Consider the following 13952-nt stretch of genomic DNA (forward strand, 5'->3'; position numbering starts at 1 on the left):
CTTTATTTACTGAAACGTATTTGCAGGGATGTTTAAATGTGTTTTTGTAGGCCATCATTTCAATGATTCATTGATTTCTTACCAACAACATCATATATGATATGATTGTCTTTTAAAGAATCAAATATCTAATTTGGTAACTTATACATATAACATGGGTGAAACTAGCAGATGCCTTAGGGGTCCCTAGTCCCTGGTCCCGTCAATTTTTTTTTTTAAATTGATATATTATAATTAAAAGAAATAGAAAAATACTAAGCATTTAAGTGAGCCTTCGCCCCACATTTTTTTTAAAATATTATATATAAAGTTAAAATAACATAAATACAAAATTTTTAAAAAATTGATATGATTTATAATTCTTAAATCTCAATTCCTATAATTTCTAACTATGATTTATAGTTTAAGATTTGTAATTTTAAATAGCTAACTAAAAAAGAATTTAATCATTTTAATTGAGATTCAAATATTTCATAATTTTACGCATTATTATTTCATAAATGGTTATATTGTTACTATTTAGTATTAAAATTTGCATTTTTTTTAATTTATTGTTCCCTTTTTATTTTTGTCTTCAACATGTTTAAAATTTATGGTTTTTATGTTTCAATTTATAAGCGATTTATTGACAATATTTTTTTATAATATATAGTTGGATACTGATTGATAAAGTATAATCAATCTAGTATTCAAAAGATTATATTGCAAAAACTTTTTAATTTAAGCTACATTTACTACTGAATTTAGGTGGTGGCTCCCCAAAGGCTTAGGTGATAGTCTATGTATATGAATATTATAAAATTTATATTAGTTATTTTAATTGATTGCATTTATAATAAAAATTTATATATATATATATATATATATATATATATATATATATATATATATATATATTTGAAAACCATCCATATTTAATAAAATATATGATTTATTTAAAAATATAAATTATATTATTTTTATAAAAGTGTAATTTGTAAATTTTTATCTCAATATTTAACCCTGCGTCTGCCACTCTTATCCCATTCTATGTAGAAAAAATTTTTTTATCCCAAGTCGATATAGAACAATACAATCCCTTATGCCTAGGCTTTTATATTTTGAAAGTTCAAAACATCAATTTGAGAAAACGTATACAGGATGGTTTATGAGATTAAGATGGGTTACGAAGTTGGCTAGAAATTAATATGATATTGAATGAGTAAAGTCTTCAACAAGAAGTGGAAGATATTAATAAGAAAATTAAATCATAGGCGAACCAAAGCCTCATTCAAGTGTGATGTTTTTAAAATTGTGGCCCTACAAGAGGACTTTCATGCTCCCTATAAGTGTCATAGTCCACAATTAACTTGATTAAGTATTTGTTTTCATCAACCTCATTTTGATTGCATGAATTATTCGATTATAATAAAAAAAATAATTAAATTTTATTGTAATAATAAATAATTTAATTAAAAATATATTTTTCTAAAAATTTCATTTTTCATTATCTACTTAATTACTTTTTAAATGATAATAGGATTAACTAAATTTATTTAATTAATAATATAAATTATAATATTTTTATTTTTTATTAATAATATTATATATTAAATTATTTTTGTTAGTAATATATAATTATATTTTTGTTTTAAATTATAAATTTATAAATTAATATCAAGTGTATTTTTTTGGTTAAACTAAATAATCAAGTGAAACATTTCGATACAATTATATTCAATTAATCATTAAATTTCAATTTAATTTAATTAATATTTTAAATGCATATAAAATTTAATTATTTAAATATTTGATTTGATTAATCAAATGCACATCCTAACCTCATCTCTCTGCTTCAAAGCAACCTTTGTTTCCATGGATTTGAATTCACTGGATCATAAAACCTAATACTAAGCACTTTGCTAAATTTGCCAACTCCATTTGAAGATGTGATGCTCCCATTCACTACTTCTCCCCCCTTATAATTACTTATAACTAGTAGTCTACCATAACATAATGATAAAGACCCTTTTTTTTTAATAAAAAATTAAATTTCTAATTTTATAATATTGTTGAAACAGACAGCTCACTCAATGTCATTTAATCAAAAATTAATATTACTATTATTATTGTGAATGGAAGTTTATTACGAACTTATAATTCAAAAGCTATGAACTAGTGTACATGTATGTATAATTTTAGACATTCTGTACCCAATATATGTAAGATGGAAAATATTTTAAAATTTTAAATAATATATCCATTAATACAATAAATAATGCTATTTGATTTTGTATTAAAATTAATGGTTTTAGTTTATTTTGAATTGAGACCATTTAATAATAATTTTTTTTCTTAATTTGAGGATGAGTTGTATCCACCAATTCTAATTATATTCAATCTAAAATTCAAGAGAGAGGAAGAATGATTTTAATTTTGAAATTTAATTGTGTCAATTTTGATTTTATTTTAAATAAATAAAAAAAAAGAGTTCAATTTGGTTTAATATATGAGACCTCAACCTAGAACTCAGGGTTTGTAATTTATAAAACTTTTGGTTAAATTTTTCTTTTTCATTTTTATTGATTTTTTCGTAAATAAATTCATAAAAATTTTCATTATAAAAATTTTAAAATAGTTAAATAGCAATGGACTTGGAATTTTTTTCTTCTTTATAGAAAAGTTTTAATTGAATGTGATGTTTTTAAAATTGTGGTCCTGGAGGAGGACTTTCATGCTCCAATGTGTGTCATACTCCATAATTGACTTGATTAAGTGTGTTTTCATCGGCCTCATCTTGGTTGCATGAATTATTCAATTATAATAAAAAAATAAATTTAATTAATTAAATTTAATTATTGAAATAATTTAATTTATTTTTTGAGAAAAAAATATTTCATGAAGAAATTTTATTTATCTTAATTTGTTTAAAAATTTTTATATTTAAATAATTTGCCAAATTCTCCATTATTTATAAATATTCTATTATTGTGCAAAATAGTGAAATTAATGAATAAATCCTTTAATGAATATTATTTATTTGTTTATTAAATTAAAATTTGAGTTAATTTAATTAATTCAAATGAGTTATTTTTAAATTAAATAATATATTATCAAATTGATTTTCAAATAAAATTTAATTTAATAAATGATTTTAGATATAATGTGAATTAAAATAATTAAAGATTGACTGGAATAAATTGACTAGATTGAATTTGGAAACTCAAAAGGGACCCATTTATCTTCCCACACGTTAAGAAATTTAGCGCGTCACCCACTGCAAGAAAACTCGCCCATCCCCTGTGTCACGGGACGGGAGTTCTAGCCCCGTGCGGCACCTAGGTCCCCCTTGGCCAGGGCCCCCAGGTCAGCCTCCCCCTATCTGGCAAGCTCACATAAGCCCAAATATTAAGCATCTTCGAGATTTCTGGCACGTACCTATACAGATTCACACTGGTTAGCTCCATAGGGCAAGAGACAGCTTGTGACGGCCTTGCCAACCGCGAAGAATAGGAGTGGAGAACTTCCGAACCGTTACATTCTGTGACGGGTTGTGCTCTCTACTTGTTGACCACGAATCAAGGTAATTAAATTTCCTTGCACAATGCATGAATCTTCAACAAGGATTTTTGAGGAGTTATTTGTAAATAAATTTTTAGATTATTCATTGCACATACATCCTCTATCAATACTTGGTCTGACCTTTAAAAAAAAAAAAATTATTTTTAAGAGAATATTAATTTTTAATGCTCTCGTACAATGGTTCTCTCTCACAAAAATCTACACAATATTTTTATTGAATAATCTATTTGAAACCGTTGATAACTTTCATTATTAAATAATAAATAATATGAAATTTGCATATCTATTTGAAATTACGATTAAAGTTGCTTTAAAAAAATATCATTTTAAATATATTAATTTAAAAATATTAAAATTAATTTAATCACATTTTACACAAAACTATTTTCACACAACACTTTTATTATTATTATTATTATTATTATTATTATTATTACTTGACCAGGGACAAGGGAATTAATTCACATTATTCCTTGGCAAGGGAATTAAGTAGTGGTGTGAGAATCTGAAAATTTTTAAACTTTAGATAAAAATAAAATTAGAAAAAATTTAAAATTTTTATTATTCTTAATTTACTTAGAAATTTTTAATTTTAAATAATTTCAGCGGATTATTCAGATTTTTTTCACCTCATTTTTTTTTTTCATTTTTTAGTGGATTGTCCACCATTTTATAAATTCTCTACTGCTCTTTAATTTGGAATATATTTTTTCTACCGTTGATGTTCATGTGAAAAAGTAAAACTAATTAATAAGTTATAAAATTTCACATCATCTTTAAAAATTAGAAAGTAACACTTCAGGTGGACCATTAGAAGAAACGTATCCCTAATGCAACAATTATGTTAACTTGAAGTCAATTGCGTTGATAGTGGGCAAAGTAATTTGTCATATATATCTTCTTAAATTTTTCAAATACAAAATAATATTATCAAATTTTCAATAATTTTATTCATCTAAACCTATCAATTCTTAACCCTTCAATTCTTAACTCTTCAAGAATTTTCAATGAAAGAAACTTTATGTCACGACCCAACCTATGGGCCGGACCGGCACTAGGACCTGGGCAAGCCTAAAGCCCCCGAGGCCCGTAGTAAGCCTAACTGTTCATTAACCCAACTCTAAGGCCCATTTGGGCCCAATATCAAGAAAACAAACGGACAGAGTCCGGCCATAAAATGAACTTTCCAACGAGGAGTTTTCGACTCACCCGACCTGTAAACATAATAAATACTCAATTGGGGAGCTCAGCTCACCCTCCACATACTCATATCCTCATAAAAATAAATGGGAGCTCAGCTCCCTCATCCAATCCATCAAACATGCATATCATTATACGTTTACAGGTCCAACATGATAATAATATTACAGACCATAATCAAATAAATACTTCTAACACATGCGAAAATTCTATGAGTAAATAAATTTACACAAATATCGATAAACAACCTGCGAAGGAGAAAAGCAGGTTAACCAAAATAAAATCCTCCTGTAGCCTGAAAAAAATATTGAACAGGAGTTAGCGTTCGACTCAGAGAGTAAAATATCAATTTTAACCATAATCTCTATAACTATCTAAAACTAATGCACCCTGTAGAGTGAAATGCAACATCAACAACATTTTCACATTATAACATCAAAAAGGTAATTTGGAGCACTCACGCACCCTGTAGCATCAATCATAACATATGGGAGCTTATCCCCTATACAGCTCTCTTAAATCCAACCTGGTGCCAGCGAAGAACTCAAGCCGGACTTTCGCTTAATAAACCAAATCGAGGGTCCCAGCGAAGAACTCAAGCCGTGACTACCCGTCCTATCCATAGTCCACACCACATCACACGCACGTCAACGCACGCACACTGCTCCAAATTACCGCAACAACATCATGGCACTTTAACAGTTATCAATGCATCATAAACCGTGCCTAGAGTTTAACTACATAAATATATGCATATAAGTGATGCATTGGCATGCTTGAACATATAATAATATCGAAATTACAATTAAAATTAATATTTTACTCACACACTTGACGGCAATCACTGTGGCGGCTGGACGGAGGAAGAAGGCTGTCCCGGCTCACCTGACAATTATATTACAATTATTTAATACAAATGACCCAATACAAATCAAGAAAAGACCCAATACGTCCTAAGTCGTGCCGAAAATCCGGCAGAGTCTCCCCTATACCTAGGACCTACCCAACCTGCAAAAGGGCTCAAAACACACTTCTATATCCATAATTCAATCACATCACACAGCCCCTCCTGGGCCCATCAAATCAATCATTCATCACAATATGTAAAATTTCAATTTAGTCCTTATAATTGATCATTTTTGCAAAAACTGCTCAAATAAGCTCTAAAAATTATAAAACTCTGCCGCGCGGTCCTTAGAAATATTACTAAGCTATTGCAAAAAGAATCATAATTTTTTAAGCTACCACGAATATTTTATGGATTTTTAATCCTATTTAAGCACTAGAAAATTACGAAAAAGCAAGGTTCGGGTTTACCTTTGCCGATTCCGACTTCGGGAACGCGCTCGGGATGCCTGACAATGGTGGGGTAGCCAAAACCTCGATCCAATTCGGAGACTTTTCCGGTAGTTGGTCTGTCTGGCCGGAAATTCACAGATCCGGACAACTGTCGAATTTTCGCGAATTGAGGATACCTACACGAAGCCCAATAATAATATATAAAAAATCAGGGGTGTTACATTCTTCCCCCCTTACAGAAAATTCATCCTCGAATTTTACACAAGGCAGAATAAAAGTACATGATTACACATTGAACAGATAAGGGTACTTGCTACGCATGTCCCGTTCTGACTCACAGGTGCACTCTTTCCACTGACTGGCTCCTCCACAAAACCTTAACCATAGGGATCTGTTTTGATCTTAGCTGTCTCACTTGGTAGTCCACTATGGCTACAGGTTGCTCCTCAAATGTCAAGTTCTATTACATCCGACTGTAGTACATGAGAAGGATCGGGAATGTATTTCCTGAGCATAGAGATATGAAATACGGGATGAACGTGAGAAAGGTTGGGTGGTAGCTCCAACCGGTAGGCAACTGCTCCAACTTTATCAGTAACCTCAAAAGGTCCAATATACCGAGGTGCCAACTTGCCATTCTTTCCAAATCTCATGACTCCCTTCATTGGAGAAATCTTTAGGAATACATAGTCGCCCACTGCAAACTCCACATCCCTCTGTCTGGGGTCTACATAACTCTTCTGCCTACTGAAAGCTATTTTCAGTCGTTCCCTGATTAAAGGAACTATCTCTGAAGTGAACTGCACTAGGTCTACATCATGCACCTTTGCTTCCCCCATTTCCGTCCAACTCAGAGGAGACCTATACTTTCTTCCATATAGTGCCTCATAGGGTGGCATCCCTATACTGGAGTGATAACTGTTGTTGTAGGCAAACTCCACCAAAGCTAGCTGCTCATCCCATTGACCTCCAAAATCCAAAACACTCATGCGAAGCATGTCTTCCAGTGTTTGGATTGTCCTTTTGGACTGTCCGTCTGTCTGAGGGTGGAAAGCCTTACTGAAATTCAACTGTGTGCCAAGTGCCTCCTGCAACTTTCTCCAAAATCGAGAAGTGAACTGGGGCCCTCTGTCAGATATTATGGAAGCCGGAACTCCATGCAATCTGACTATTTCTCGAATGTAGAGCCGGGCGTACTGTGCCACAGAATATGTAGTCTTCACAGGCAAGAAGTGAGCTGATTTGGTTAGGCGGTCTACAATTACCCATATCGAATCATATTCTTGCGTGGTACGAGGCAACCCAGTCACAAAATCCATAGAAATCATTTCCCACTTCCATTCTGGGATAGGGAGCTCTTGCAACTTCCCTGACGGTCTCTGGTGTTCAAACTTCACCTTCTGACAAGTCAAGCACTTGGACACAAAGTCTGCTATGCCTCTCTTCATGCCATTCCACCAATAGCTATCTCTCACATCATGGTACATCTTGGTGGAACCTGGGTGGACATTGTACAGTGTATAGTGTGCCTCTCGCATGATTTCATTCCTGAGGTTGTCCACATTGGGCATACATATCCTAGAACCTTGCACTAGGGCGCCATCATTGGCAAATCCAAACTCACCACCTTCACCCTGCTGTACTCTTTCTATGATCTTCATTAATTGTTGGTCTCTGTGTTGGGAAACTCTAACTCTATCTCGCAAGTCTGGCCTCACTGAAAAATGAGCCAACAAGACCCCCTCATCTGAAAGATCTAGGATTAAACCTTGATCCATCAACTCATGTACTTTCTGAATCAACGGTCTCTTCTCTGCTGAAATGTGCGCCAAACTGCCAGAAGATTTTCTGCTTAAAGCATCTGCTACTACATTGGCCTTCCCAGGGTGGTACTGGATGGTGCAATCATAGTCTTCCAGAAGCTCCATCCATCTCCTCTGTCTCAAGTTTAAATCCCTCTGTTGGAAGATGTACTTCAAACTCTTATAGTCGGTGTATATCTCGCACACTTCACCATACAGGTAGTGTCTCCAGATTTTTAGTGCAAAGACTACAGCCGCCATTTCCAAATCATGGGTGGGATAGTTCTGCTCATGCCTCTTCAGCTGCCTTGAAGCATAAGCCACTACTTTTCCATTCCGCATCAAAACACACCCTAGGCCAACTCTGAAGGCGTCACAGTACACGGTGTATCCTTCACCGCTCATAGGTAGTATTAACACAGGGGCAGTGGTTAGACACTTCTTATCCTCATCATTATAACTGACTCTATCGAGCTCTCTTCCTGTCCTTTGGATCTTATCCACTTCCCTTTTCCTATTTTTGGTATTGTTGGTATCTTTTCAACCTGCTGTACTTATTCCTTAATTTTAGTCCTATCTCATCCTTACACCTTTTCCTTCAAAGATGTCTATCCCATCATCAACTTTAACTTTCTTTTTATTTCGTAGTCTTATCTTGATTACTAGTTTCATTACTTCGAGAATTCTAACCCTATGATTTACTCCTACCAGCACATTTTTCACCTTATATAACACTTATAATTACCCATACAGAATTTTTTTTTGTACCCCCTTTTTTCCAACTTAACTATCAGAACATTATCATTCCCTACCAGCCTTAGTAGGAAATTGCTTATCCTGGACGAATATGAGCCCCATAAACTATAAGTTCCATCTGAACTAACACGGCTGTAGGAAATATGTGTCATGCCTTAATTCCAAACAAGATACTTCACGTGTTCATTCTCCTTAATATAATCATATATACTGCCCATAGCTTTCTAAACTTCAACCTCAAATTACCCATCAGCAACAATTTCATCTATTGAAACTCATCCATAAATAGTACTTCATCTAGCTCATAGTTTAAAATAGTCGCAAGCCTTAGTAGCTAACTCAATTTAACTCCTGTCATTACTCTGATCGTCCTTTCATACTTAACACTAGGTATGCACTTACTGTCATTCTCATATTAGGAAATTGTATATGAATTGGTGCCTATCAAAATCTCAAATAACTAGGTCTCCTTGCCTCAGTCTCTGCTCCTTATATAACGCTCTGGAATCAAAAACACGAGCTAAACTTGAAAAGAAAGAAAAATATCCTTTATATTCAACTACGCCCGATTGTCCATATAATAATGTTTAACCTATGTTTCTTAGTTTTTCTCTTCAAATTTCATCATCTCCTAGCACAATTGTGCTCTACCTATAAGGTATCATCTGGATGAACCCTTTACTATACCATCGTCCTTCCTGACATAATATTTTATAATTTATTAACTTTACTTATACTCGACTTATGATTTATATCTATCATTGTTTATATTGTGCCCTTAACCCTTGTTGAATCCTGAAAGATTTCTCTCGCTAATAGATTCTTCAAACACTAATTCCACCCTTATCTATGGTCATTAATTTGATCCTTAAACTTTCTAGTGATTTATTACCATCCATACTTGTCACTTTTTATTCTACCCCTCATTTGCTCTGTCGTTATTGCGTCATGCAAAGTGATTCTGTTGATCACACTAAAAATGTTTGCCTGACATTCATAACGAACCTCTAACTACCTTCTCACTATCTCAAAAGTCTAACCTAAAACCTATGTGTCATTATCTATCATTCTTTTCCTCTCATCATACCTATTTGATCCCTTAGGCTGACTTTTATTCAACTTACTGCTTACTAACTTCTCTTTCTCTACCTATTTAGGTAGTCCGCAATACCATCGCACACCTTCTAACATTTACTCATTATTATTGTATTCCATACCTCCATCACTTTTCTCACTAATGTGGTCCCATTTTGGATTTTCCATCCTTGTCATTCTCCTTGCCAAGAATAACACTTAGCCTATCCTATATCTTAACTTTGTTCCTTTTATTATGCGCTCTTTAGGTTGTCCTTTCATTTATTTCCTTTGTCTTACCCAAAATAGAACTTGACTATTCTATCCCTGGTTCCATTCTTCTTCCTAACATAATAGCTGTACTTGCTAACTATATCTTTCAGAGTCTCTATCGCGTTATCATATGTCTGTGCTAATCAGATTTGGTCCTTAGACCACTCTAGCTAGTACTTCCACTAGCATTTAGATTATATTGCATCTGCAATCAATTGTCCAAACTTTCATTCTGCACTTTCTTTATCCATTGGCCTTCTGTGATTTATCTTCGCTAATTTATTACTCTTAACACTATTATAATTAGATTATACTATTATTTTGAATAATTTGAAATTAGAAAGGAACTCAGCAAATTACAGTCATACTTTTATTGTATTATCTCTATTCTTATCCTTTAGCTTACATAATACCCTTACCACCTCGAGAACTGATTCTGTAGTAATTTTATTTATTTGTTATTATTATTATTATCCATGTTTACTCAATTAGCCAAAACTTAAGGTTAGGGCACCCAAACCCGTCATCAATTCAAAGGATTTACATCCATCGTGATCGATTATATATGATTCCTATAATAGAACTTGCATCCTCCGCAGGATACAGAGCCAACTTCTCTCTACCACACTCTACAGTCCCATCTCAGTACTATTTTGTTGGTCACCATTATTAGTAATAACTTTCGATCCCTTCTGAAAAGATAGGACTATACCCTAACTTGCTGCAACAAAGATACTACATTTACCACCTTGCCCAAAACCATGTCAAATTAATGACTCTCCTATCATATTATAGCTCTGTGAATCATCAATTCATAGTTCTGACTTTCCCTAGGTAGTAGGGTTGTACTTTATTTCATACTGATACACACAAGGTATACTATTCTCACTAAGTTCTAACCAAATGTTTGTCATACTGCAAAAACCATCCAAAATTCCATACTGAATACTAGATAATCTCACTCTATAGGTGTCACCTTTACTTTGCAACTAATCCAAAACCTCTGGTCTGATGGCAATTCTTATTGTAACTCTAGCTCATGCTAGGGTAACTGAGTCACTGACTCTAGTTATCACCCCACTGTGACCTCTCAATATTCTAACTCTAGACCCCTAACTAGGAGTTCCCAACTCCTCTGCAGATATAGAACTCTGTTATGGTATTACTGTACCAAAACAGAGACTGCCTGCAAACATCCTCATCATAAGTACTACAGGGAAGTACGCAGCTCTACACAATAATCTCATGTCGGATCAGTCTGCGACTTACAGGCAGGACATCGAGAATATTGTATAGTTACTACGATACGTCCTGGCAGACTAGGTCTCTTAATCTCTTATCTCTCTTGAATCTTCTATTATCATAAACTTATTCATGCGGGTCATCCACTGATGACTGCCAGCAATGGTATCCTCATCCTTATCTAGGGCAACTGTACTTTCAAGACTCACTTTTATGTACTCATGCCTTGCACGAAATGGGCACACCATTTAAACCCATACTAACGAAAATATAGTATTTATTGGAGTACGTGTTTCCAATGTAGACCTCAATAAGTTTGCTAAATCTATTTCATGTTTCTATGTACTCCACGAAAATCAAGACACTAACTGAGGTAATCTTATATTTCCCGAGGTATAACGTAGAATCTAGAAACAAAGAATTACAGGAAAAGACGAAACAGAATCCTATAGTCCGCATGTGACTCCTAGTAGACTCTTCCCAACACTTAGATAATTTTTCTCTATGAATCTGGAGCCTAAGCTCTGATACCACAATTGTCACGACCCAACCTATGGGCCAGACCGGCACTAGGACCTGGGCCAGCCTAAAGCCCCCGAGGCCCGTAGTAAGCCTAACTATTCATTAACCCAACTCTAAGGCCCATTTGGGCCCAATATCAAGAAAACAAACAGACAGAGTCCGGCCATAAAATGAACTTTCCAACGGGGAGTTTTCGACTCACCCGACCTGTAAACATAATAAATACTCAATTGGGGAGCTCAGCTCACCCTCCACATACTCATATCCTCATAAAAATAAATGGGAGCTCAGCTCCCTCATCTAATCCATCAAACATGCATATCATTATACGTTTACAGGTCCAACATGATAATAATATTACAGACCATAATCAAATAAATACTTCTAACACATGCGGAAATTCTAGGAGTAAATAAATTTACATAAATATCGATAAACAACCTACGAAGGAGAAAAGCAGGTTAACCAAAATAAAATCCTCCTGTAGCCTGAAAAAAATATTGAACAGGAGTGAGCGTTCGACTCAGAGAGTAAAATATCAATTTTAACCATAATCTCTATAACTATCTAAAACTAATGCACCCTGTAGAGTGAAATGCAACATCAACAACATTTTCACATTATAACATCAAAAAGGTAATTTGGAGCACTCACGCACCCTGTAGCATCAATCATAACATATGGGAGCTTATCCCCTATACAGCTCTCTTAAATCCAACCTGGTGCCAGCGAAGAACTCAATCCGGACTTTCGCTTAATAAACCAAATCGAGGGTCCCAGTGAAGAACTCAAGCCGTGACTACCCCTCGAAGGATCGGGTCCCAGTGAAGAACTCAAGCCGTGACTACCCGTCCTATCCATAGTCCACACCACATCACACGCACGCCAACGCACGCACACTGCTCCAAATTACCGCAACAACATCATGGCACTTTAACAGTTATCAATGCATCATAAATCGTGCCTAGAGTTTAACTACATAAATATATGCATATAAGTGATGCATTGGCATGCTTGAACATATAATAATATCGAAATTACAATTAAAATTAATATTTTACTCACAGACTTGACGGCAATCACTGTGGCGGCTGGGCGGAGGAAGAAGGCTGTCCTGGCTCACCTGACAATTATATTACAATTATTTAATACAAATGACCCAATACAAATCAAGAAAAGACCCAATACGTCCTAAGTCGTGCCGAAAATCCGGCAGAGTCTCCCCTATACCTAGGACCTACCCAACCTGCAAAAGGGCTCAAAACACACTTCTATATCCACAACTCAATCACATCACACAGCCCCTCCTGGGCCCATCAAATCAATCATTCATCACAATATGTAAAATTTCAATTTAGTCCTTATAATTGATCATTTTTGCAAAAACTGCTCAAATAAGCTCTAAAAATTATAAAACTACTTGCCATGGTCCTTAGAAATATTACTAAGCTATTGCAAAAAGAATCATAATTTTCTAAGCTACCACGAATATTTTATGGATTTTTAATCCTATTTAAGCACTAGAAAATTATGAAAAAGCAAGGTTCGGGTTTACCTTTGCCGATTCCGACTTCGAGCACGCTCGGGATGCTGACAATGGGGGGGTAGCCAAAACCTCGGTCCAATTCGGAGACTTTTCCGGTGGTAGTGCATGCGTAGGAAATTCACAGATCCGGACAACTGTCGAATTTTCGCGAATTGAGGATACCTACACGAAGCCCAATAATAATATATAAAAAATCAGGGGTGTTACACTTTAACTTTGGCCTAGTAGAAGCAAATTGGCTCATTAGAAGAAAATGTGCTCCTTAATATAATTGTGTTGACTTGAAGTCAGCTCTATTGATAGTGGACAATTTTTTTTTTTTTGATAACCGTCCAAAGGCAATATTATTAGAAATGTTATATTAAAATGGTAATTTTATAAATATTTAATATATAAAATGATATGTTAAAATAACATAAATTAAAATGGTGATTTTTTTTTGAATTTAGGCTCCATTTGATCAGGAAAAAACTAATTTAGGTATTAAAATGAATGAGAATGATTCTATTATGAGTGTTGAAAAACTTTTTTTTTTTATTCACATTCTCACAGATTAAGGAATTCACTATGACTAAAAAAATCATCATTTCTCTTTCTAACCTAAGGAATCAAAACATAAAAATAAGAATGGTTATTTTATTAAAAGCCAAATGCTTAATTTCACTAATGTAATTTTA

This window comes from Hevea brasiliensis, chromosome 14, assembly GCF_030052815.1.
Source record: "Hevea brasiliensis isolate MT/VB/25A 57/8 chromosome 14, ASM3005281v1, whole genome shotgun sequence".
Lineage (NCBI taxonomy): Eukaryota > Viridiplantae > Streptophyta > Magnoliopsida > Malpighiales > Euphorbiaceae > Hevea > Hevea brasiliensis.